Source organism: Podarcis bocagei (assembly GCF_964188305.1).
Source record: "Podarcis bocagei genome assembly, chromosome: 11".
NCBI lineage: Eukaryota > Metazoa > Chordata > Lepidosauria > Squamata > Lacertidae > Podarcis > Podarcis bocagei.
The window spans coordinates 50,824,140-50,845,797 of NC_138136.1; the positions used below are offsets into that span (position 1 = coordinate 50,824,140).

The 21,658-nt window shown below is 46.5% G+C and overlaps 1 long non-coding RNA gene across 1 annotated transcript; it reads right to left on the minus strand.

Annotated features, from left to right (window-relative positions):
• Positions 1-13,063: 13,063 nt before the first annotated feature.
• LOC308597458 lies at positions 13,064-14,638 on the minus strand. Its single transcript, XR_014013005.1, has 2 exons — positions 13,833-14,638; positions 13,064-13,744 (listed from the first exon to the last, which is right to left on the minus strand). It is a non-coding gene; the product is annotated as an uncharacterized lncRNA (long non-coding RNA).
• Positions 14,639-21,658: the final 7,020 nt, after the last annotated feature.

A 21,658-nucleotide genomic window follows, 5' to 3' on the forward strand; every position in this document is an offset into this window, starting at 1 on the left:
ACATTTAGCAAGCTGATTGGCCTAAAGTTGCTCGGCTCTGTACGTGGGCCTTTCTTATGTATTAATACAATCAACGCAGAGCTCCAGCTAGAGGGAAATTTTGCTGTTTTGTTTATATACGTGTAAAGTGCTGCTAAAAGTGGCATCCACCAATCTTTATTTGCTTTGATGGCATCAATGGATATAAGGTCATCACCGGGGGCCTTGCCTGCTTTAAATCGATCTATGAGAGTTTCAACTTCAGGGCATGTAACTGGGTCCCAATCGGGCAGTGCTTCCGGCTCCACCGTATCTCCGCAGGCATCATGGGCTGCATACAGATCGGTGAAGTATCTTTCCCAAGTGTCCGCTGAGATGTGGGGTTCTATTCTTGCAAGCGGCCTACCCAGGTATCTGGAAATTAACTGCCAAAAAGAGGCTGGATTTCTATTCTCTGCAGCTATCAAAAGGTTGTTCCAATTGTTTCTTTCTGCCTCAAGCTTCTTTTCCTTTAGTAGGGCTTTATAACTTCTCCTGAGGGTGATAAGACGGTTACTTGGCATGGGGTCATTTGATGCTCTGTATGCCAACCATTCATTATACAGATGATTCTTGAAGTTTTTGCATTCCTCATCGAACCATTTTTTGTGGAAAAACTGTTTACCATGCTTTGTGGGGGACCGGACTAGTGTTGGTTTTAGAAGTTCTACTATATCGTCATATATTGGTAGAGGCTCATCCGCCTGCATAAGGGAAGCCCTTTTTATTTGGAGCTGATCAGACCAGAGAAGTTCGTTCAACTGCTGGGCCGAATTGGAGGTCCATTTAAGGGCTGTAGGTCTTATCTCCAGATGATCATTTGATAGGTGCACAAAGGAGTGCCTATCAAGTTCGTCAGCCAGAGTCAAGGAAATTTCTAGAGGGAAGTGATCACTCTCCAATCTTGTAGCCACCTTAAAGCTGGATATTTTTGGGGTAAGGTCAGGAGATATCCATACAAAGTCAATAGTGGATGCACGTGAACCTGACCAATAGGTGAATTCGGCAGGGTAGTCCGAGCTGACTGCCCCATTTAGCAGAAGGAAATTGAGGGCCAGCAAGGTTTGCCTGCATTTGAAACCTGCGTAGGTGGCTATGTTATCTTTGAATTTCCTTGGTAAAAGATCTGTAGTCACAAGAGGTGAAGAAGGGTACTTGCTAAATTTAGAGAATAAGATTTGGTCAGTATGTGACAGGCGTCCATTAAAATCTCCCGCCAACAGAAAAGTGGCTTCGGGGTATTTATCAAAAAGTGTTTCCAATGTCACTTGGATTTCCTGCCATCTCTGATCAACCAAATTTCTCTTATAGATTGGGCATAAGTAGATATTGATCACTACTATCGTTTCCTCTGCTGTTTGCAACTTTATAATCAGCATGAGTGACGACTGGATGTCAATTTTTTCGGCCTGAAAATTTATGGCTAAGGAAACAAAGGTAGCCAAGCCTCCTTGCGGTCTACCATGTGATAACGAGTTCTGCGTGGCATTCAGGTAAAAGCCCTTGTATCCTGTTAGATAGAAGTCCTCACAGGCCCATGACTCTTGGAATAGAAGGATGTGGCTGCCATTTATATAGGCAACAAATGATGGATCTGTCAGTTTGGATTTAATACCAGCCACATTCCATGATAGTAGTGTAAGAGGCCGCTTTGTGTTTCCCTCAAGTCATGATTTCTCTTGCGTGGTTAATCCTGGAGAATCCAAATGGGGGTGCACGCTGCGTGGAGGGGCAGTAGGGTGAAAAAAGGCAGTGATTTTTGATTGTTTGCATTTCAGGTTCAAGTTGTCACATGTCACAGGAGCAGCCAGTGGCTGGGGCGAATTTATAGATCGCTGTAAGAGAAAGTCTTGGTACGAGGGGGTGTTACTAGCCGACAAGTCCATAGACTCGTCGTTTGCCGTATGCTCTATAGTTGCAGGAGTTGTGCCTTGAGGATCGAGGCTTGTTGATGGAAAAGCACTATGTAAGACAGAAGAAAGACATCCTTTTCGGTTAGCTTCCAGTAGCATGTTTAGCCTTGCCACTGCCTCAGTGTTTGTCCAAAGGGCTGCTGGATCTCCCAGAGTCTCTTGCATCGTCATGGTATCAGCACAAGGAATGCAGCCATTTTGAGGACTGGAGATCGTTATCGCTGCAGGGGGGTCCACATGGGCTTGTGTCTGGCAATCTTTAGGAGCATCTATAATAGCCGAAGCTGGACCTGTCAAAGCTCTACCCCTTAAGGCAGTCCCTTCTTGCCGGTGGGATGGTCGGTTAGTAAATCGTGGGGAGGGGTTCATAGGAAGGGTCCGTTGCTGGGAATTCCGATCATAATCCTCAATCCTCCTTGTAGGCCTGCTAACCAAGTTTGCTGAGTTTGGGGTTTTCCCAATAGTGCCCCTACAGTTGTTAAAGAAGCATCTTTGTGGGAAGATTCCAAACCAGTTGAGACGATTTTGAAGTTTGCTCAAAAGTGCAGGAAGCCTGGGAGAGTCGAACTTGAGCAACAAGCGCTTAAATTTTGGAGTCTCTGGCAGCCATTCTAATGATAGGAGACCACCCTGGGCCAAGTAGGACCTGGTCAACCTTCGCAATGAGATCACAGCTGCTTTACAATTTCTCCAGGCATAGTAGGGGAAGCAGGAGTGAGCGATGTTCAAGCATATATTGTTAGGGGTGAGTTGGAGGTTTACTAGCTGCTGCCCCCTACTTAGACTCTGTGCCTCATGATTATCAGGTCCCTGATGATTTAATGGCGGATTCAAAATCGAGACAGGGGTTTTGATGAAGGCATTTAGTTTTTCCTCTAACATATTGATGGAAGCTGATAGCACCTTTATTTTGTCAGCCAAGTGCACGCAAAATTTCTGCAAAGTCCTCAGCTCCACTGATTGTACTATATCACATAAAGATTTACGATGAGGGTCGGGGTAGGGAGAGAGGCCATCTGGGCTGGAGGTTATATCCAACAGCGATTTGTCTCCTGGCAAGGGAGTATTTGCAGTCGTTGCAGGGTCACATGGGCAGTCTACCTGCTTGGAGGTGTTTAAAAGGTTGTTTGGAGTCATTGCAGGATCATGTAGGCAATCTAACTGCTTGGAAGTAACAGGTGAAGGAGGCACAAGGTTGCAGAAAAACTCCTCCAATGATGAGATAGAAGGCTCGAAGATCTTAGGTGGTGAATCCAGCCCAGTAGGCTTCGAAACCTTAGACATAGGTTCTGAGGCATTAAAGGAACAGTCTTCCACAGAGGAGGTACGGCCACGTTTTAGGCTCGTCATCCTAAACCCCTTGAGCGGCTCGGTTATCTAAGAGTCCTTCAAAGGCCAAACAAGAGCTGTGGAAGGCCAGGGAAGCGCGGTCGGTGACTGCCCAAGTTACAGCTTATCAGGTTGTTAGAGAAGCTCATTAAGGAGATTTATGGCGCTGACTTTGCAAGCTTCCACCGGGTGAGTTCCTGGCGTTTTCATCAAAACATTATCGTGCCAACTTCCAGAGAAAAATAGGAGCGGAGTAACTTACAGCATGAACTGGAAAGGGGAGCTCCGACAAGCGTGTCTTACTTCGTCGCCATCTTGGCCCCTCCTCCAGGACCTGAACCAATTATTTCAAGTTACAAGAAAAGAGATTCTGACTAAACATCAGGAAGACCATTGTGACGGTAAGTGCTGCTCAACAGTGCAACAGGAAGTGGTGGACTCTCCTTCCTTGGAGGTTTTTAAGTAGAGTTTAGATAGCCATCTGTCATGGATGCTTCAGCTGAGATTCCTGCATTTCAGGGGGTTGGACTAGATGACCCTCGGGGTCCCTTCCAACTGTACAATCCACAGCTTGGGAACGTTCATGATAATATGAACAGCATTGGAATAAAAAAGAGCAATGGTGTGTTGCTTGCTTCTTGCCTTTGCTTGTCACCCAAGAGAAATGGAAGCCTGTCAATTGAAAAGCTGAATTTCATAGCTATTGATAGACATGCTTCTATCAATTAGCCTGTTTTTTTAAAATTTTGCGTTTGAAGGGTAAGAATGTGACGATTCACCAAAACCACAGGGAGGCTGAAAGAGAGAAGCGCATGATTGCTTCACATATAGACATAGGGAGAGGCAAGGAGGGAGAGACACAGTTTCTCTGTTGTCCCTCACCCCATTTCCCAATGTCCTCTGTAACAGGATGGGATAGAATTTCCTGCAGAAAGGTGGAATGTCTCTGACTGATGAATGGGTCTACGATACAAATGCAGAAAAATTAGCTCTCTCTTGCACACACCAGCTGGGTGATTGGCTGGGTGGTGCCTCAGCACCTCATTCATCACAGAGATCACTGGTTTATTTTCTTGCTGGGACTACATGCATAATTCCTCTTTAGATATTATATTTAGGGTAATGGATGGCGCTGGAGTGAATACAGGCCCGCCATTGCCTTGCCTTGCCACTGCTGACATCCACGCTGGTGATTGATGGCAGGTCTGCGAGGACCTCGGGTGACTTGCATCCTTTCCTTCACCCATTAAGTAGTCACAGTTTCCAGGCAGAAATCAGATGGGATATAAACTGCAGGGGAGTAAACAAGCACCATGAAGCATGCGGGAAGTACAGAGGTGACATGTCTGTCCAGAGTTCGCTCTGAGGATGACCCTTCTTGTGAGAGAGACAGCGGAACTGCAGCCCTGTTTATTTCTGCTCCTTCTCTCCCTTTGACCATGATCTCCTCCTGGACAGACTTGGTGGGATGGACTTTATTACAGTGGTTCCATTCTGTCCTGAACCCTGGCATACCTGGTGGTCAGTCCCAATGGTATAGTCATAGGGAATAGTCAGACAGTCCAAACAGCCAGGTCCAATACAATGAGCAACGTCCAAAGTACAATCCGTAAGGTCAGGTTTCTGCCGCTGCAGAAGATCCAGGTTGGGAACACCTGTCAGGGACTGTGCTGAGTGTTGGGGTGCTGCCATGCTGTTGTTAGGATGCTGCCAGGAGTCAGGGGCAATTGGCAGGCCCCCAGTTGGCTCCGGACGATCACCGGTCTCCCGTGGAACAGCATCAGTCAGTCAGTGACACGAGCCTCAGATACGTTTAGAGACCCGTGCACACTCTGTCAGCAGAGTGTGTAAATCTCCACAATGGAAGAGGCGGACAGAACGATGTGCAAGCATAACATACAGCATTTTATTCAGCATAGTTCAGGAACAAAGGAAAACATGTCTGCTTGCCTTCGTGTCCAGCAAAACAGCAGTATAGCAAAAGCAACATACAACAGAAGTTCCCAGTGAGTGCTGGAAGTAAACACGCATGTGACACACAACAGCCTGTTCCCTTTTAAGGTGGAACGGAACTATATCCTAACACTGAGGTGGGATGGTGGGAGCCACCACCTCGCCCTGATCCTGAATCTTCCCAGGAACAGGAGGACAGCGTTGATTTGTATCAGTGGTTTGCAGGGGGGCATAGTTCAGAATGCAGAAGCTGGGAAACACTGGATGGGGAACAGCTAGAAGAAGAAGAAGAAGAAGAAGAAGAAGAAGAAGAAGAAGAAGAAGAAGAAGAAACACTGGGAGAGCGAGGGTTAACAGATTCACAGTCGTTGGACAGCATACCTCCACCACCCTCCCCAAAGTCGAGAAGAGCTCAAAAAGTCCCAGAGCAGAAAGCACAGAGGGTACAAGCTCAGATTACAAGACTTAGGAGTGATGTAGATTAATAGGGCTGAGGGAGGGGAGTAGGCCTTAACTGGGAGCACCGTCATTTCTAGCGAGACACAATCTGTTGACTCTCACTGTGATTATTAAAGAATCTAACTGGTAAGACGTTCCTTTTTTTACTTATTTACTGCTGCACGGGGGAGGAAGCTGATTCCCCGAAGCTTGAAAACACCTGGGGACAGTCCAGAAGTCACAGTCCAGTGGAGTCCCACAAGCAGTCAAACCGTGGTCCATCAACTGAGAAAGTTTAGCAGATACAGTCTCTCTGCCTTTCTTCACTTTTATCCTTCCCATATTAGATTGCTGTGCCTGAGTTTGCTCCAGCTGAGCAGATGTGTCTTTCCACTGTGATCCTCACCTGCCCTGAGCCTAATCCAGCTGTGTGACCATGTCATACCTTCTCCCAGACCTAGCAAGCCCCATGATCTCCACCTGGTCCACTAATGAGCTGGGCTGTGTTCCCTTGCGTGCCTCAGTCTCCCGGCAGTGTACTTCCTGCTGTCCCTGGTGCCTCAGAGCCTGCCATGTTCACGAGCGTACCTCTGGTTCTGGTGGTGTGTCCCCCTCCCCTGGCTCCCCTGAAATGTTGGCTGCTCTTGCAATGTTCTCTGATGTTCCGCAAGTACCTTCTAAGTCCCCAACTCTCTCCTTCCCCAGATTTTAGGAATAACTATAGGCAAAAGAGACATGGACTGGAAATAGAGGTTCCAGTTGCAGATAGGTAGCCGTGTTGGTCTGCCATAGTCAAAATAAACAAATTCTTTCCAGTAGCACCTTAAAGACCAACTAAGTTAGTTCTTGGTATGAGCTTTCGTGTGCATGCACACTTCTTCGGATAAGAAGAAGAAGAAGTGTGCATGCACACGAAAGCTCATACCAAGAACTAACTTAGTTGGTCTTTAAGGTGCTACTGGAAAGAATTTTTTTATTTTGGAAATAGAGGGTTAGTCCATCACACTGGACATCTGGCTTGTTATCTTCCCAGTCACCAACCCTCCCTCCACATAGGAGAGAACTTTGTCTTTGTATTTTAATGCAAACCTACCAAACTTGCACTTCCTGAAGCAACACATGTACCAAAATGCAGCTGTCCTTTGAAAAATCTGCACTTCTCTAAATTTTGTGATGCAGTTCTCCAAACCCCGCCACCCCATCAAAATATGTAGGAAAATGCACATATTTAGAGAAATTGCACACAAAATGCACACATTTTAATGAAATTAACATACAAAACCTTGCTGGAGAAGATCGCTTGCAAAAAAAATATCCAAACTATTTATTCAAAAATGAATAAAAAAATGTATTCAAATTTTCATGCAAAAATTAAATAAATTGCAAATGGATGCTGAAATGGGAAGAACAGGGTTTAAGAAAAACAACACCAGAAATGGATATTGACAGATCCATATGTCCACATCATGGCAGAGAGGCTGAAGCTCTTAACCGAGGGGTCAGCAGACCTTTTTAGCAGGGGACTGGTCCAATGTCCCTCTGACCTTGTGGGGGGCTGGACTATATTTTTTAGGGGGGGAATGAGCGAATTCCTATGCCCCACAAATAACCCAGACATGCCTTTTAAATAAAAGGACACATTCTATTAATGTAAAAGCACGCTGATTCCCGGACCGTCCACGGGTCGGATTTAGAAGGCAATTGGGCCAGATCCGGCCCCCAGGCCTTAGTTTGCCTACCCATGTCTTAACCCATTGCAGTTACCTTCCGTGAAACTGTTAAAGGCCCATAATCCTGAGCAAGTTAGTGCAATAGTTACCCAATTTCAAATAACCTTTCAAATTCTAATGACACAACTGAGCATATGCCAGTGCAACCACTTGTGTGCCATGCTTACAGTTCTGGATCAAGTCATCCCACATTGCACCAAGAAACAAAGTGACTCATCTCTTTCCTGCCATGTCAGAACTGGTGAAAGTAGAAAATGCTGACACGGGTATTTCATGTCTCAAGAGAAGGGTTAGCAATGAGTCATTATGATTATGCTATGAGTGATTTGCCCATTTTTTTTGGGGGGGGGAATGTAACCAGATGGGGGATGGGGTAATTTTTAAACTATTTACTAAGTGGCACTGTGGTCTAAACCGCCAATCAGAAGGTCGGCGGTTCGAATCCCCACAACGGGATGAGCTTCCATTGCTCGGCCCCTGCTCCTGCCAACCTAGCAGTTCGAAAGCACATCAAAGTGCAAGTAGATCAATAGGTACTGCTGTGGTGGAAAGGTAAACGGCGTTTCCATGTGCTGCTCTGCTTCGCCAGAAGTGGCTTAGTCATGCTGGCCACATGACCTGGAAGCTGTACGTTGGCTTCCTTGGCCAGTAAAGCGAGATAAGCGTCACAACCCCAGAGTCGTCTGCGACTGGACCTAACGGTCAGGGGTCCCTTTACCTAAGATTTTTTAAGGAATTAAGAAATCCAATTACTCCATAGTGATAGGGATATGATAACATTATCATTAATATTTATTAGTCAACATGGCCAACTCTGCTCTATAAGTACCGTATTTTTCGCTCTATAAGACGCACCAGACCACAAGACACACCTAGTTTTTGGAGGAGGAAAACAAGAAAAGAAATATTCTGAATCTCAGAAGCCAGAACAGCAAGAGGGATCGCTGCACAGTGAAAGCAGCAATCCATCTTGCTGTTCTGGCTTCTGGGATAGCTGCGCAGCCTACATTCGCTCCATAAGACGCACACACATTTCCCCTTACTTTTTAGGAGGGAAAAAGTGAGTCTTATAAAGCAAAAAATACAGTATTTCATTCATAGTTGGTTTAATTCTAAACAGACCTCTTCTAAGATCTCTGCTTCCCAGAATTTCAGCCTACCCCCAGCCACAGATATTGTGGAGACCAATATATTTGCTCTGCTTTGAAAGCTTATGGCAGGTATTATTATTTTTAAAGTGTCAAAGCACTGGAGGTTTCAAGCTGGCAATCTGTTATCTCCAAACAATACCCATTAAAAACAAAAAGTCTCAACATGAACAGTTTCCCAGTGCTGAGCAATTCTGAGCAGCAATCTGCTGGCAACTCATGAATGCCACAGTATGCTAGTTGAAACAGTAGCGGAAGGTTATCCAAACAACAATGGGAAAATTTGTTCCTAGTTCGGATTTTGACTGCAATGTTGCTTGTTCCCTTCAGGATGCAGGCACTGAGCATGCCGTGGGAAGCTTGCAAGCAAAAAACACAACTTCTTCTGCAGTAGCGGATCTGAGGTCACGGTGAAAGAAAGCAACGAAGTTCCCCCCATATCAAATGTTTAATTTGTTTGTTTTTAAAGCTGGGGGAAGGGATAAAAAGAGGGTCACAGTCAGTGACGAAGCTGCATGCTCTGGCACCGTGGGGGGGGGGCGGAGAGCGGGCAGGGGCGTGGCATGCCGCTTGTGGAGGCGTGGTGCACCGCTCGCGGGGGTGTGATACCCACCACAGTGGGGGGGGCGCGTGGCGCGTGTCCGGGGGGGTACCACCCTCCCCGATGGTGCTGGGGCGTTGCACTCCCCCCACCCCCCATTCCTCTGCTGGTGGGCATAGTTGTACAAGACTACAGAGAGGCCTTGCTTCTAACCTCAAGGCATATCCCATGTGAAGCCAGCACAGTTCCGCAGCATTGAGGAGGGGAATATGCTTGGACATGCTCAGAGATACTCTTATTACTGCTTAACATTCCCACTGCTCCATATTTATGGCCTCGGTCCAGTATACCTGAAGGAGTGTCTCCACACCCATCGTTCTGCCCGGACACTGAGGTCCAGCACCGAGGGCCTTCTGGCGGTTCCCTCACTGTGAGAAGCCAAGTTACAGGGAACCAGGCAGAAGGCCTTCTCGGTAGTGGCACCCTCCCTGTGGAACGCCCTCCCACCAGATGTCAAAGAGAAAAACAACTGCCAGACTTTTAGAAGACATCTGAATGCAGCCCTGTTTAGGGAAGCTTTTAATGTTTGATGTATTTTAATATTTTTTGGGAAGCCGCCCAGAGTGGCTGGGGAAGCCCAGCCAGATGGGTGGGGTATAAATAAATTATTATTGTTGTTGTTATTGTTATTTTTAATGTACGTATCAGCTCATATCTATTTTTATGTGATTACTGGGATCTGAGAAGGTGTTTACAAGCAAATATATCTTGATGGTCATGTAGGCATTTTGGGTACAGTTTTCCATACAACCAGGAAGGGGGAAATACAACCAGGAAGGGAAATGAGTCTGGCCGGGGGTAAGCTGTATGCTGAGACCCTTCTTATTCCTGGATACAGCTAACGTTAAAATCTAAGTAAGGATTCAAATTCCTGGAATAGCCAAGCCAGCTTCCTGGTGAGGTAATGGCCCCCTGAGTATGGGTCATTAAGGTAACAAAGGAAGTGGCTCTGTGCCAGAGATCAAAGGGGAGCCCCACCCCCTTCCTCAGCTCTCTGATAATTAGAAAGACAAAGGCAGAGTTTGAGTTATGTGAGCTGGAAGCTGGAATCAAGGCCGCAGGCAGGGAAGCCATGGAGTCAGAGCCATGCCTGATTTCTGTTTGAATCAAAGGCTGTGGTAATAATAATAATGATAATAATGATGATAATGATAATGATAATGATAATGATAATGATAATAATAATAATAATAATAATAATAATAATAATAATAATAATAATAATGATAATAATAATTTATTTATACCCTGCCCATCTGGCTGGGTTTTCCCAGCCACTCTGGGTGGCTTCCAACAGAATATCAAAATACAATAGTCTATTAAACATTAAAAGCTTCCCTAAACAGGGCTGCCTTCAGATGTCTTCTAAAAGTCTGGTAGTTGTTGTTCTCTTTGACATCTGGTGGGAGGGCGTTCCACAGGGTGGGCGCCACTACCGAGAAGGTCCTCTGCCTGGTTCCCTGTAACTTGGCTTCTCGCAGTGAGGGAACCACCAGAAAGCCCTCGGCACTGGACCTCAGTGTCTGGGCAGAATGATGGAGGTGGAGATGCTCCTTCAGGCATACTGGACCGAGGCCGTTTAGGGCTTTAAAGGTCAGCACCAACACTTTGAATTGTGCTCGGAAACATTATGGGAGAAGCAAGACCCTCTTGGGGTGTTAATGTTGTGGACCCCTTCATTGTACGGTCAGGTTATATATGTGTGTAAATAAACCATATATCATAAAGACAACACAGTCTCTGCTGTAAGGTAAAAGGTAAAAGACCCCCTCAATGGTTAGGTCCTGTCAAAAGGAAACATGAACCCTGGGTAAGAGCCTGGAACCCCTGCTTGGAGATTGGAGTGGGGTACAACATGTTCTCGAAGCTGCAAACATGAGTCTGACCAAACTGCGGGAGGCAGTGGAAGACAGGAGTGCCTGGCGTGCTCTGGTCCATGGGGTCACGAAGAGTCGGACACGACTAAACGACGAAACAACAACAACAACACAACATTATATTTAAAAAGTACAATCTCCTTGATAGAGGCTTCCAGGTGGGTGGGCATGTCCCCATCAGTCACAAAATGACATTTGATGAGCACGGGACACCTAGACAGAACAGAAAGCAGAAACGGCAACCTTTGAAACACAAGTTTAACTTTCAGTAACGTACTTGCAAAAGCAACCCCATTCTGGACTCTGTTTTGGATGGAAACAGCCAAAAGGAGTTGAGATATATACTGATTATGGACATAGCATTTTCTGATGCAAACATGGAGTGTCCCTGCAAATTGTAGCGTTTGCACTTGCAGAGGGAGTTGCTTAAGTATTCCCCAACTCTCTGGAGTCCCTCTTCCCGTCTGTTTGATCCCCACTTGGTTCCATAACTGGAAATGGAGCAGGGGAAGCCTAGAGATGGGGAGATTGCTGGGAAGAACAAACAGGTGGTGAGAGGCTTGGATGACTCTCTCATACAGATTGTCTCCTGCAAAAACCCACCTTCCACATTGCAGGAAATACGTGTTTGCAAGTCAGAATGTAGACCTTACGTTGCTGAGCCCTCCTATAGAGGAAGCAGTGCTCCCTCTTAAATACTTAACTGTTCATAATACTTAACATCCATAATTAAGAGCCAGCGTCATTAGATGCATGAAGCAAATTGCAAAGGTGTTGACCTGGGTATACGTGTATTTATATATACACATCTGAACTAGTGATATAGTACAGGATAAATCAAATTAACAAGGTGTGAGCGCTGTGGATAATGGGGATGCCAAAATCTGGGGAAGAATCTGGGGCTGGGAAAAGATTACAATACATCATCCGGGTTTGTGCAATACTGTGGAAGAACACATGTGAGCCAGATGCTGTACTGGCAGGTGGCCTTTTGGAAACTGCCAATAATTCTTAGCCAGATGCTCTGCAGCCAAAGACTTGACCAGCTCTTTCAACTCAAAATGTAGCCTCTTTTGCTTCCATAGATCCAGGCCGTGTGCATCTCATCTCTTTGTCCGTTGTCTGTGCCCATTTTCCTTCATGCATACCTCTCGGATCCTGATCACCCTCCCTCACCCTCCTTTCAACTGCCCAAGGCCTTCATTCTTCTTAACCCATCCAATTTCTGTGACCCATGCCAAAGCCCCTGACCTTTGTGGCTGCTTCTTTTAGTCCAGGGCGCTTGGAGGAAACATCTCTCAGTCCGAAGGCCTCTTTCCCTTATGAGCAACCTTCTGCGGAACGGATGCCAGGGATGGGTAGAACCAAAGGCAAAAGAGTACAGGGCAACAGGTGCGACTAGGCTTGCCATATGTCAGGAAAATCCCTGACATGTCCTGGTTTTCAGGTGTAAAAATGGTGTCTGGGGGGAATCTTACTGAATCAGCAAAATGTCAGGGGAAACCCGGATGTATGGCAACGTGATGAAAAAAAAGCTCCAAAAGCTTAAAATCACTATCTCTGGGGGGTTCCCTAAAAAAAGCTCAACAATTTTTGTGGCAGCCCTAGGTATGACCCTTTTCTACACAAGGCTGCAATCCATCTGCATGCCTCTCTGTAGTCTTGAGGAGCCAGCGTGGTGTAGTGGTTAAGAGTGGTGGACTCGTAATCTGGTGAACTGGGTTCGCTTCCCTGCTCCTCCACATGCAGCTGCTGGGTGACGTTGGGCTAGTCACACTTCTTTGAAGTCTCTCAGCCCCACTCACCTCACAGAGTGTTTGTTGTGGGGGAGGAAGGGAAATGAGAATGTTAGCTGCTTTGAGACTCCTTAGGGTAGTGATAAAGTGGGATATCAAATCCAAACTCCTCCTCCTCCTCCTCCTCCTCCTCCTCCTCCTCCTCTTCTTGTATAGCTGTGCCCCTCTTTTTATTCCCCACCCCCAGCTTTAAAAACAAACAAACATACAAACAAACAAACAAACAAACAAACAAATTAAAGATTTGATAGGGGAGAAACTTCGTTGCTTTCCATCACTATAACCTCAGATCTGCTGCTGCGGATCCATCCTAGCAAGGAAACTTTCCAGCCAGGCAAAACTAGTAAGAAGTGTGTATTGGGGATGAGATGAAGCATAGGGTCACAAAGGCCAAATAGAGGGCCACATTTGGCCCTGTAGCCTGAGATTCTCTAAGCCTCTTTTAGTGCTGCTTCTGAACGCTCCTTTTCCTATCCAGTCCTTCTGTGATGTAAGGACAGTTTAGCCAATCATTGCCATACCCAGTGCAGAATCATTGAATGTATACACCATGCCTACTTCATCAATTTCCCATCAAAATTATTAGTTCACTAACAAACCTTGGATTCACATTACTTATGTGTCAACACATGAAGAATTTCAGTGCAGGACAGGCCATATAGAAACTGATAAGGTAGAAGAGACCCTGGGTATTTTTATTTCTATTTTATAAAGTTTTATTAAGGCATTACAATAAAAGAACTAAACAAAAACATAACAAAAAGAGAGAGAAAAGAATACAAAGTCCTCTTTCACAGGTAAATCGTAGCTTGTCCCACACAGAGAAAGGTGAACCCTCCCAGATCTTGCCTGGGAGCTTCGCTTTCTTCCCTCATCCTCGCACCCTGGGAGATTTTCTCTTCCCTGCTCCTTACTCAGGATACCCTGGATATTTAGTTGTGCTGTGGCAAAAACTGGTGACCAGCAGCCAGCAATGATGTCATTTTGGGAAGGCTGTATTTCGACAGAAACAGGAAAACATGCATCCACCAGATTGCTTCACTCGAACAGTATCATTACAAGGGACTTCCTCATAATGAAAAATGACCATTTCCTTGACCCATTAATAAATCGAAGGAACATCATTTGTGTACAATACGCCATTTCAGCTATCTTCCCCTACAACAAGAAAAGAGAGCTCTCTGAACTTCAGCTATGCAGTTCTTACAAAATATAAGGCTGAAAACAGACTGTTCCAAGGAAACTGAAAGCTCAACATGCGGAATCTCTAGAGCAGAGAAGCTGGAACATTTTACATCCTTGTTTACATAACAAAGGTCCAGTATCCTCAGCCTTCAGAAAGATGGGTGGTGTGGGTGCTCCCTCCCTCGCTGTGGCAAGGTGTACAACAACACTAATTACCCGGGAATGCACCATGCTAGAATGTTGCTTAATTTAGATGTTGATCTAAAACGACCTAACAGAAGGAAGTACAAAGCTTTGGGGAAAAGCACTGCGTCTTTGAATAACATCACTGAAGGAGGGGGGAAAAATCTGCACAAAGGTCAGACAACCTGGATGATATACAGCTTCAGGAGATTTGTCCTGAATTTGCTGGTTTGGGCTCAAAACGTTATGCTTTTTCCATTTGAACTTTTTGACCCCTTTGCATTCCAGAGGGAGTGTATATGTCAGCAAGGGCATTCGCACTGTGAATTTAAAGCCCTGTCATTCTGCTTACGGCTTCCCCCAAAGAAGCCTGGGAGTTATAGTTTGTTAAAGGTGTTGAAAGTTGTTAAGAGGCCCTCGATTCCCTTGCAGAGCTACATTTCCCAGAGTTCCTGGGGAAGAAGAACTGTTTTTATACCACTCTGGGAACCATAGTTCAGTGTGGGGCCTGCACAGAGCCTAGGACTTGCCGATCAGAAGGTTGGCGGTTTGAATCCCCGTGACGGGGTTAGCTCCCATTGCTCAGTCCCTGCTCTTGCCAACCTAGCAGTTCAAAAGCACATCAAAGTGCAAGTAGATAAATAGGTACCACTCCAGTGGGAAGGTGTCAGGGAACTGACATCAGAGCCAGAGGCGGAGGGAAGGCTCCCAAGTGATGCTGGAGAAGGACCCAGCAGGGAGAGAGGCAGCTCATCAGCTGGGGAAGGATATCAGCGCAACACCAGGGATAAAGGGGGGCAGATGGGGAAATCGGCGAGAGAGCTCCAGGACTCCTCGCCGGACACCAGCGGGGAGAGCACGGGTCCTCCGCTACCCACACCCTCCCTGCGCAGAAGACTTCCGCGCAGGGAGAGTAGGAGGAGACTTGGCGTCAAACAGCTTTTATGCTGGAAAAGGTTTAAGAAACGCTCACTGACGGATTCTGCTAAAGGAGGACATTGACTAGGCTGCTGGGGAGAATGCTGGTTCCAGTCTTGGTTGATCTTGACTGGTTGGTGTGTGAGTGTGTGTGTGTGTGGGTGTGTACTATGAAATGTCCAGACTCTTAATATTCAAAAGAACTTTACTTTCATATGACTGAAAAGAAGAACTTATCTACAACCTCATGCTTACTCACTTCGTTCCTTATAGAGAGCACAGGTTTCTCCTCCCTGTTAACATTTAGGGATCTTCCTCTGTCTGCTTCAACCCAGACAGAGCACACCGACAGCGCATTGCCCTCAGCAGCATCCAGAGAAGCCAAACTCAGCAGCCATTCTCCCACACACAGAGAAAGGAGAACAGAAAACAGTTAAAAACAACAGTTATTTGAATAACAGTCACAACAGAATGGAATGCCTCTCTCATGTTACTCACAGCCAGCCAATCACATGAGAGAGCTGTTGCCAAAGGAAGAACCCTATGCAAAAAATAACAAATAAACACACACCAATGCAACATAAGCAACATTTCAAGAAATTAAACCATTGTCCTTAACACTGGCAGCCCTCGTCCTAGAAGCTCTTTGAGTTAGGATGAAATGTATGTAGAACAGGGTTGTTGTTAAAATAAAAAAATTCCTTCCTGTAGCACCTTAAAGACCAACTAAGTTAGTTCTTGGTATAAGCTTTCGTGTGCATGCACACTTCTTCAGATACACAGGGTTGTTGTTGTTGTTTTGCAAGATGGCTAGCATTGCTGTTTGCATCAGCCGGTTATAGAACGTCTGGTGCACAGACCTTGACCAAGCTGTGCCTTCTCAGCCCATCCCCAAAAGCCCAAAGAAGCATAAAATAAATAATGCCAGTAGATTGGTCTTTAAAGGTACTGCAGACAAATTGTGATGGAAAAGGCCATAAATCAAAGTACGGGCAGGCCATTGCTCTTGATGGAGACATAAGCCTCCCACCCCCTGTAGCTCCCGCAAGAGAGATTTTTCCACAGCCATATATGGGAAAGGGCCTTGCACGAAATGGCAAACTAATGACTGAAGAGCCAGGGAATACACAAGAGAGGATAATAGAGGCTCTTCCCTACCCCAGTCACAACCCGCTTCCCCAGACTAACTGATTGCCGTTTCACAGCTGAGGCCCTTAAAGAGAAACACGCGGTTCCTGCCAGCCAGAGACATGTGCTCCCATTTCTAAGCCTCCTGCTACACTGATGCTTCCAAGTTCCCATTATGCCAATCCACCTTCCAGGGCTTCTCTGTATTTTGTTTTATTAGCGATTCACTCCTAAAGTGCTAAACTCAATGTTTCCATGAACAAGATGAATCACTGAGAGCAATGGATGGTAAACAATAAGATATTAATGGCCCTTAATGGCTGGAAATTTCTGCCCAGCCTTTGGAATGCCCCAGTAGGAACAGCACAATAACTGTTGCTGCTTTGAATTCAGGCAGAGGAAGCTGCAATTTTGTAGTAGCTGGTTGCAGGCAAAAATGCCCTTGGGTGCAGTGACTTTGGGGGCAGCAGTATGCCTTGGTTTATGATTCAGCTTGCCTCCAATGTGCTCTATTTGTAGGTCTGTAAATAACCAGATATTATAAAAAAAAGATGGTAGGTTTCCAGTGTTTTCTTATTACCAGGAAATATACCTTGTAAAGATGCCATTCCCGGAATGTCCTACTGTTTAGGAAGTGAGCTGAGTCACCCTCTCTCTCTCTCTCTTTTGTAACAATATTATAATGAGCTGCCATTTCATACATTCATGTTGAAAAGGATCTGCTACACTTCCTTCAATAGAAAGTTGCTTGTCGCAGGGTTTTGTTTTGTTAAAAAATGCTTCATACCACGGAAAGGGCTGCTTGTTAATTACAGAGTATACGCATGCATAGCTAATGCTTGTAGATTAATAAAAAGCAGGAGCATATGCTCTGTCAGTGAAACGATATCATTTGAATTGCAGTGGCGGAGCCTGAGCCCAGCAAATAATGATGCCAGCTGTTGCCAAAAGCAACTCATACAAAAATATATATAATCCGTTCAAGCTCAGCATTACAACAACGGTGCTGGATCTGAGACGAGAAGGCAGCGCTTGCCCGCCACTCCCTTTTGCAAAAAGTCAATACTACCTCACAGAAGCAGCTCCAGCCTTGGAGTGATATGTGGGGGAAAGGGAGATTGTTGACAAAGCAAAAATAAAGAAATCACAGTATTATCTCATAGTTTTGCAGCAATGGTGAGGAACTGGGAATGATTAAGGATAGGGTTTTTTAAGAAATGCCCTGTTCTTGTTCCTTATGTTCCGCAATAACATTAAAAAAAAATCTACCCACATTATTATAAATATGCATGTGCAACTTGTTTATATGACAAATGCACAAGGCTTTTAAAAAAATGTCTCATTTCCCACAGAACTGGCACTGAGGGGCTCTGGTCCCCTTCCTACGGCTCAGACAGTGGAGCTGTCCAGCAGTGTGGGGGTGTTTTTTCAGACCAAGGATGCTGAGATAGCCTGGGAGCTGTCCAGGGAAGTTAAAGAAACCAGACATTTCAAGTCAGAGGAATGGACAGGAGGAAGTGTTGTGCCAACAACAGCCAGGCATCAGTGGAGTTGCTTTAGAGCTGCCCCACCTAGAGCACCAGCAAAGTCTTGATCCAGAGTGAGCTCTCTGCGAGAAGTGAGGTTATACAAGGAACCAGGCAAATGGCCTTCTCGGTAGTGGCGCCCGCCCTGTGGAATGCCACACCCCATCAGATGTCAAGGAAATAAACAACTATCTGACTTTTAGAAAACATCTGAAGGCAGCCTTGTTTAGGGAAGTTTTTAATGTTTGATGTTTTATCATGTTTTTAAAATTATGTTGGGAGCCACCCAGAGCGGCTGGGGAACCTAGCCAGGTGGGCAGGGTATAAATATACAGTGGTGCCTCGCAAGACGAAAAGAATCTGTTCTGTGATTGTCTTCGTCTAGCGGTTTTTCTCGTCTTGCGAAGCAAGCCCATTGAAGGATTAGCGGATTAGCGCTATTAGCGGCTTTTAGAGGCTTTTAGCGGCTTATCTGCTGATCGGATCAGCTGATAAGCGGCTTAGCGGCTTAGAAAAAGGGGGGGAGGGGGAAAAAACCAGCAGGAACTCGCAAGACATTGTTGTCTTGCGAAGCAAGCCCATAGGAGATTCATTTTGCGAAGCACCTCCAAAACGGAAAACTCTTTCGTCTAGCGAGTTTTCCGTCTTGCGAGGCATTCGTCTTGCGGGGCACCACTGTATTATCACCATCACCACCACCACCTCTAGTGCTCTTTCCTCTAAAGCAGCGGTTCTCAACCTGTGGGTCCCCAGATGTTGTTGAACTACAACTCTCATCATCCCTGAGCTCCGGCCTTGCTAGCTAGGGGTGATGGGAGTTGTAGTTCAACACCATCTGGGGACCCACAGCTTGAGAAAGGCTGCTCTAAAGGAAATCAAGTTGCAGTGCTATCCTTAGAGAGTTGGGACCTATGCAACAGGATATCGCTCTCTTATCCACTTCTATGATAAGTGAGAGGTTCTGAGGATGGCAGATTCTCATTTAGTTTTTCTTTAATGACATATACACACACACACTTAATCAGGGATAGCCAACATGCTGACCTCCAGATGTTGTGGAATACAACTCCCATCATCCCTGACCATGGGCCGTGCTAGCTGGGGCTAATGGGAGTTGGAGTCAACAACATCTGGGGGGAACCACTGCCCCTGATATATATATGACATAAGTCTTGGGCAGTTGCTCCTTGCTTCCTTTAGGAGCAGACTGACCTCCCTTCTATGTCTTCCTGTCAGCCTAGTTTGGCAGAGGAGAAATAACTCAGCCATCCTCTTCTGCATCTCCTTACCTTGCCTTCCTCTGTGGCTTATCATGTGGAGCCTAGGGATTTCCAAGCCTCTTATCAGCCCTGCATGCAGCCCATCTTGGCTGATTAGTATTTGGGCTACTCATGAACAGCTATTCTCATTTGCAGACTTAATTACAACCCCCCCCCCAACTATTTCTCTATTGTCTTTCCAAGCAACATGGGGTGTGTCCTCTCCAGTAACCATTAAGCCTCATCGCAGAAATCTCAAGTGACCATTAGCAAGCAATTAATCACAATGTCCATCCGACAGCTACTGCAATATGATATGCCAGTTAACTTTTTCAGCACCGAAAGTGAGCAAATGCCATAAAACAAGTTGCAGATTCATTTTCATATAATAATATGTTTTTAAAGTGAAATCAGAACATAAACTACAATGGTCAGATCCATTAAAGATAACAGCCAAGGACCACATCAGATTTGAGCCAGAGACTTGAGAGATAATTAGCTAATGTGGTCCAGGAGATGGAGCCTTTCTGCATTATTGGAAAAATATGTGCACTAACCACATTTTTCCTAATGCTACCCAGGAGTGCCAACAGCATGATAGCTTCTCACCCAATAAGAAGAGCCTGATGGATCAGACCAAAGCCCAGCAATCTGTTATCGCAGTGACCAGTCAAGTTGCCTGTGAGAAGCCCCCAAGCAAAACTGCACTCTTGTAAACATGAATCCCAACAACTGCCAGAAAGAGGCTTACTACCTCTGATACCAGAGTTAATATAGACCAGTGTTTCCCAACCTTTTTTGGGCAAAGGCACACTTGTTTGATGAAAAAAATCTCGAGGCACACCACCATTACAGCCCCGTGACGTCAGCGCGCAGCGTCACGCCGGGAGGGATGCACGAAAGTGTAAGTTTCAATTTTTTTCCCTCCCCCTTGCTGGGGAACCTCCAAGCTTTGGGGGTGGGGGGGGGAGGAGGCAGCAAAGCGAGGCAGGAAGGAGAGCGCGGCTTGGCTGGGTGAGCTTTGGCAGGGGCAGGGAATGAGAGCCGCGAGGCGGGCGCTGTGGACGGAGGCGCTGCCCGCCGAGCTCGCAGGCAGCCAGGCAGGCAGACGGCGAGAGCCCCGCGCTGGGCGGCCTCTCCTCGCCGCCGCCGCCCCGCCTCTCGCCGCCCGACTCGCCCGCCTCCCTCCAGGCAACATCTCGCGGCACACCAGGCAACATCTCGCGGCACACTAGTGTGCCGCGGAACAGTGGTTGGGAAACACTGATATAGACACTATGTGGATGGTGCCATGGATTGTCTAGCTTAAACCAACTAACAGACCAAATGTGGATAACTGTATGCTACAGTACAGGGGACAGGATGCCAACCTCTCTTCCCCAGAGCTGGCTGAGGTCTCCCCACCCAACTCTCTCTGCAATTTAATAGGCAGTTTACGTCTGACCTGGATGTAGGTTTGCACTTCCATTCACAGGCAATCTTTAGTAGCGTGTGTTAAGTATATGGCTTTCCCCCAACCCGCAAATCCTGAAGGAACTGTAGCTACCTGTAATAACTGTAGGGGTTACTCGTGCGCAAGTTGGTGCCACTCCTGGCTAGTTTGCCTTGTTAAACCTTTTCTGTCTGGACAGCCCTACACTTCGTGGCTGTTCAGTCGCTGGCAGAATCCGTCAGTGGGCGTTTCTTAAACCTTTTCCAGCATAAAAGTTGTTTGACGCCAAGTCTCCTCCTACTCTCCCTGTGCTTCCGCGCAGGGAGGGCGTGGGTAGCGGAGGACCCGTGCTCTCCTCGCTGATCTCCGGCGAGGAGTCCTGGAGCCCCCTCGCCGATTCCCCCATCTGCCCCCCTTTATCCCTGGTGTTACGCTGATTTCCTTCCCCAGCTGGTGAGCCGCCTCTCCCCCTGCTGGGCCCTTCTCCAGCATCGTTTGAGAGCCTCGCCTCCGCCTCTGGCTCCGATGTCAGTTCCCTGACACTACCCATCATGGAGCTACAATTCCCAGCATTTTCAACATACTATAGTTCCTAGGATTCTTTGGGTCCTCTTTCCCAGCATGGCCTGAAAGCACAAGATGCAGCCACTCTGCTGAAGGTTCTAAGCTGACCAGGCCACCTGTTTGTTGCCTTGAATACCTGGATGGAAGAAAGATGGGACTATAATGATATTAACTATTCAAGGTGCACGATCCCTGTCCTCCTTGGTAGCTGGTTACTGTTGGCATGCAACCAAGGAAACAGGGGCAATTGGCAGGCCCCCAGCTGGCTCCAGCCCGCTGGCCGGTGTGCCGGGCAAACCCCAGTTCTTGGTGCAGCATGAATCTGCGACCCGAGCTTCAGAAGTTAGGGCATGCTACTCAGCAGAGTAAACACTGCGCAACAGAAGTTGCAGGAGAGGCTGTGTGAGCATATTTACAAGCAGTTTATTCAGCGTACATCAGGACAAAAGGAAACATGTCTGATCTCCTTCATGTCCAAAGCAGGATGGCTAAAGCAAAAGCTATACACAAACGGAAGTTCCCAGCAAGCTGTGCTGGAGTGTAAACAGACATGTGACACACAACAATCATGCCGGTTCCTTAAGGTGGAAATGGAGTATCCCAACAAGTTACCACACAATAGTGAAAACAATCCAAATTGCAGTCATGCATCTTGCTTTC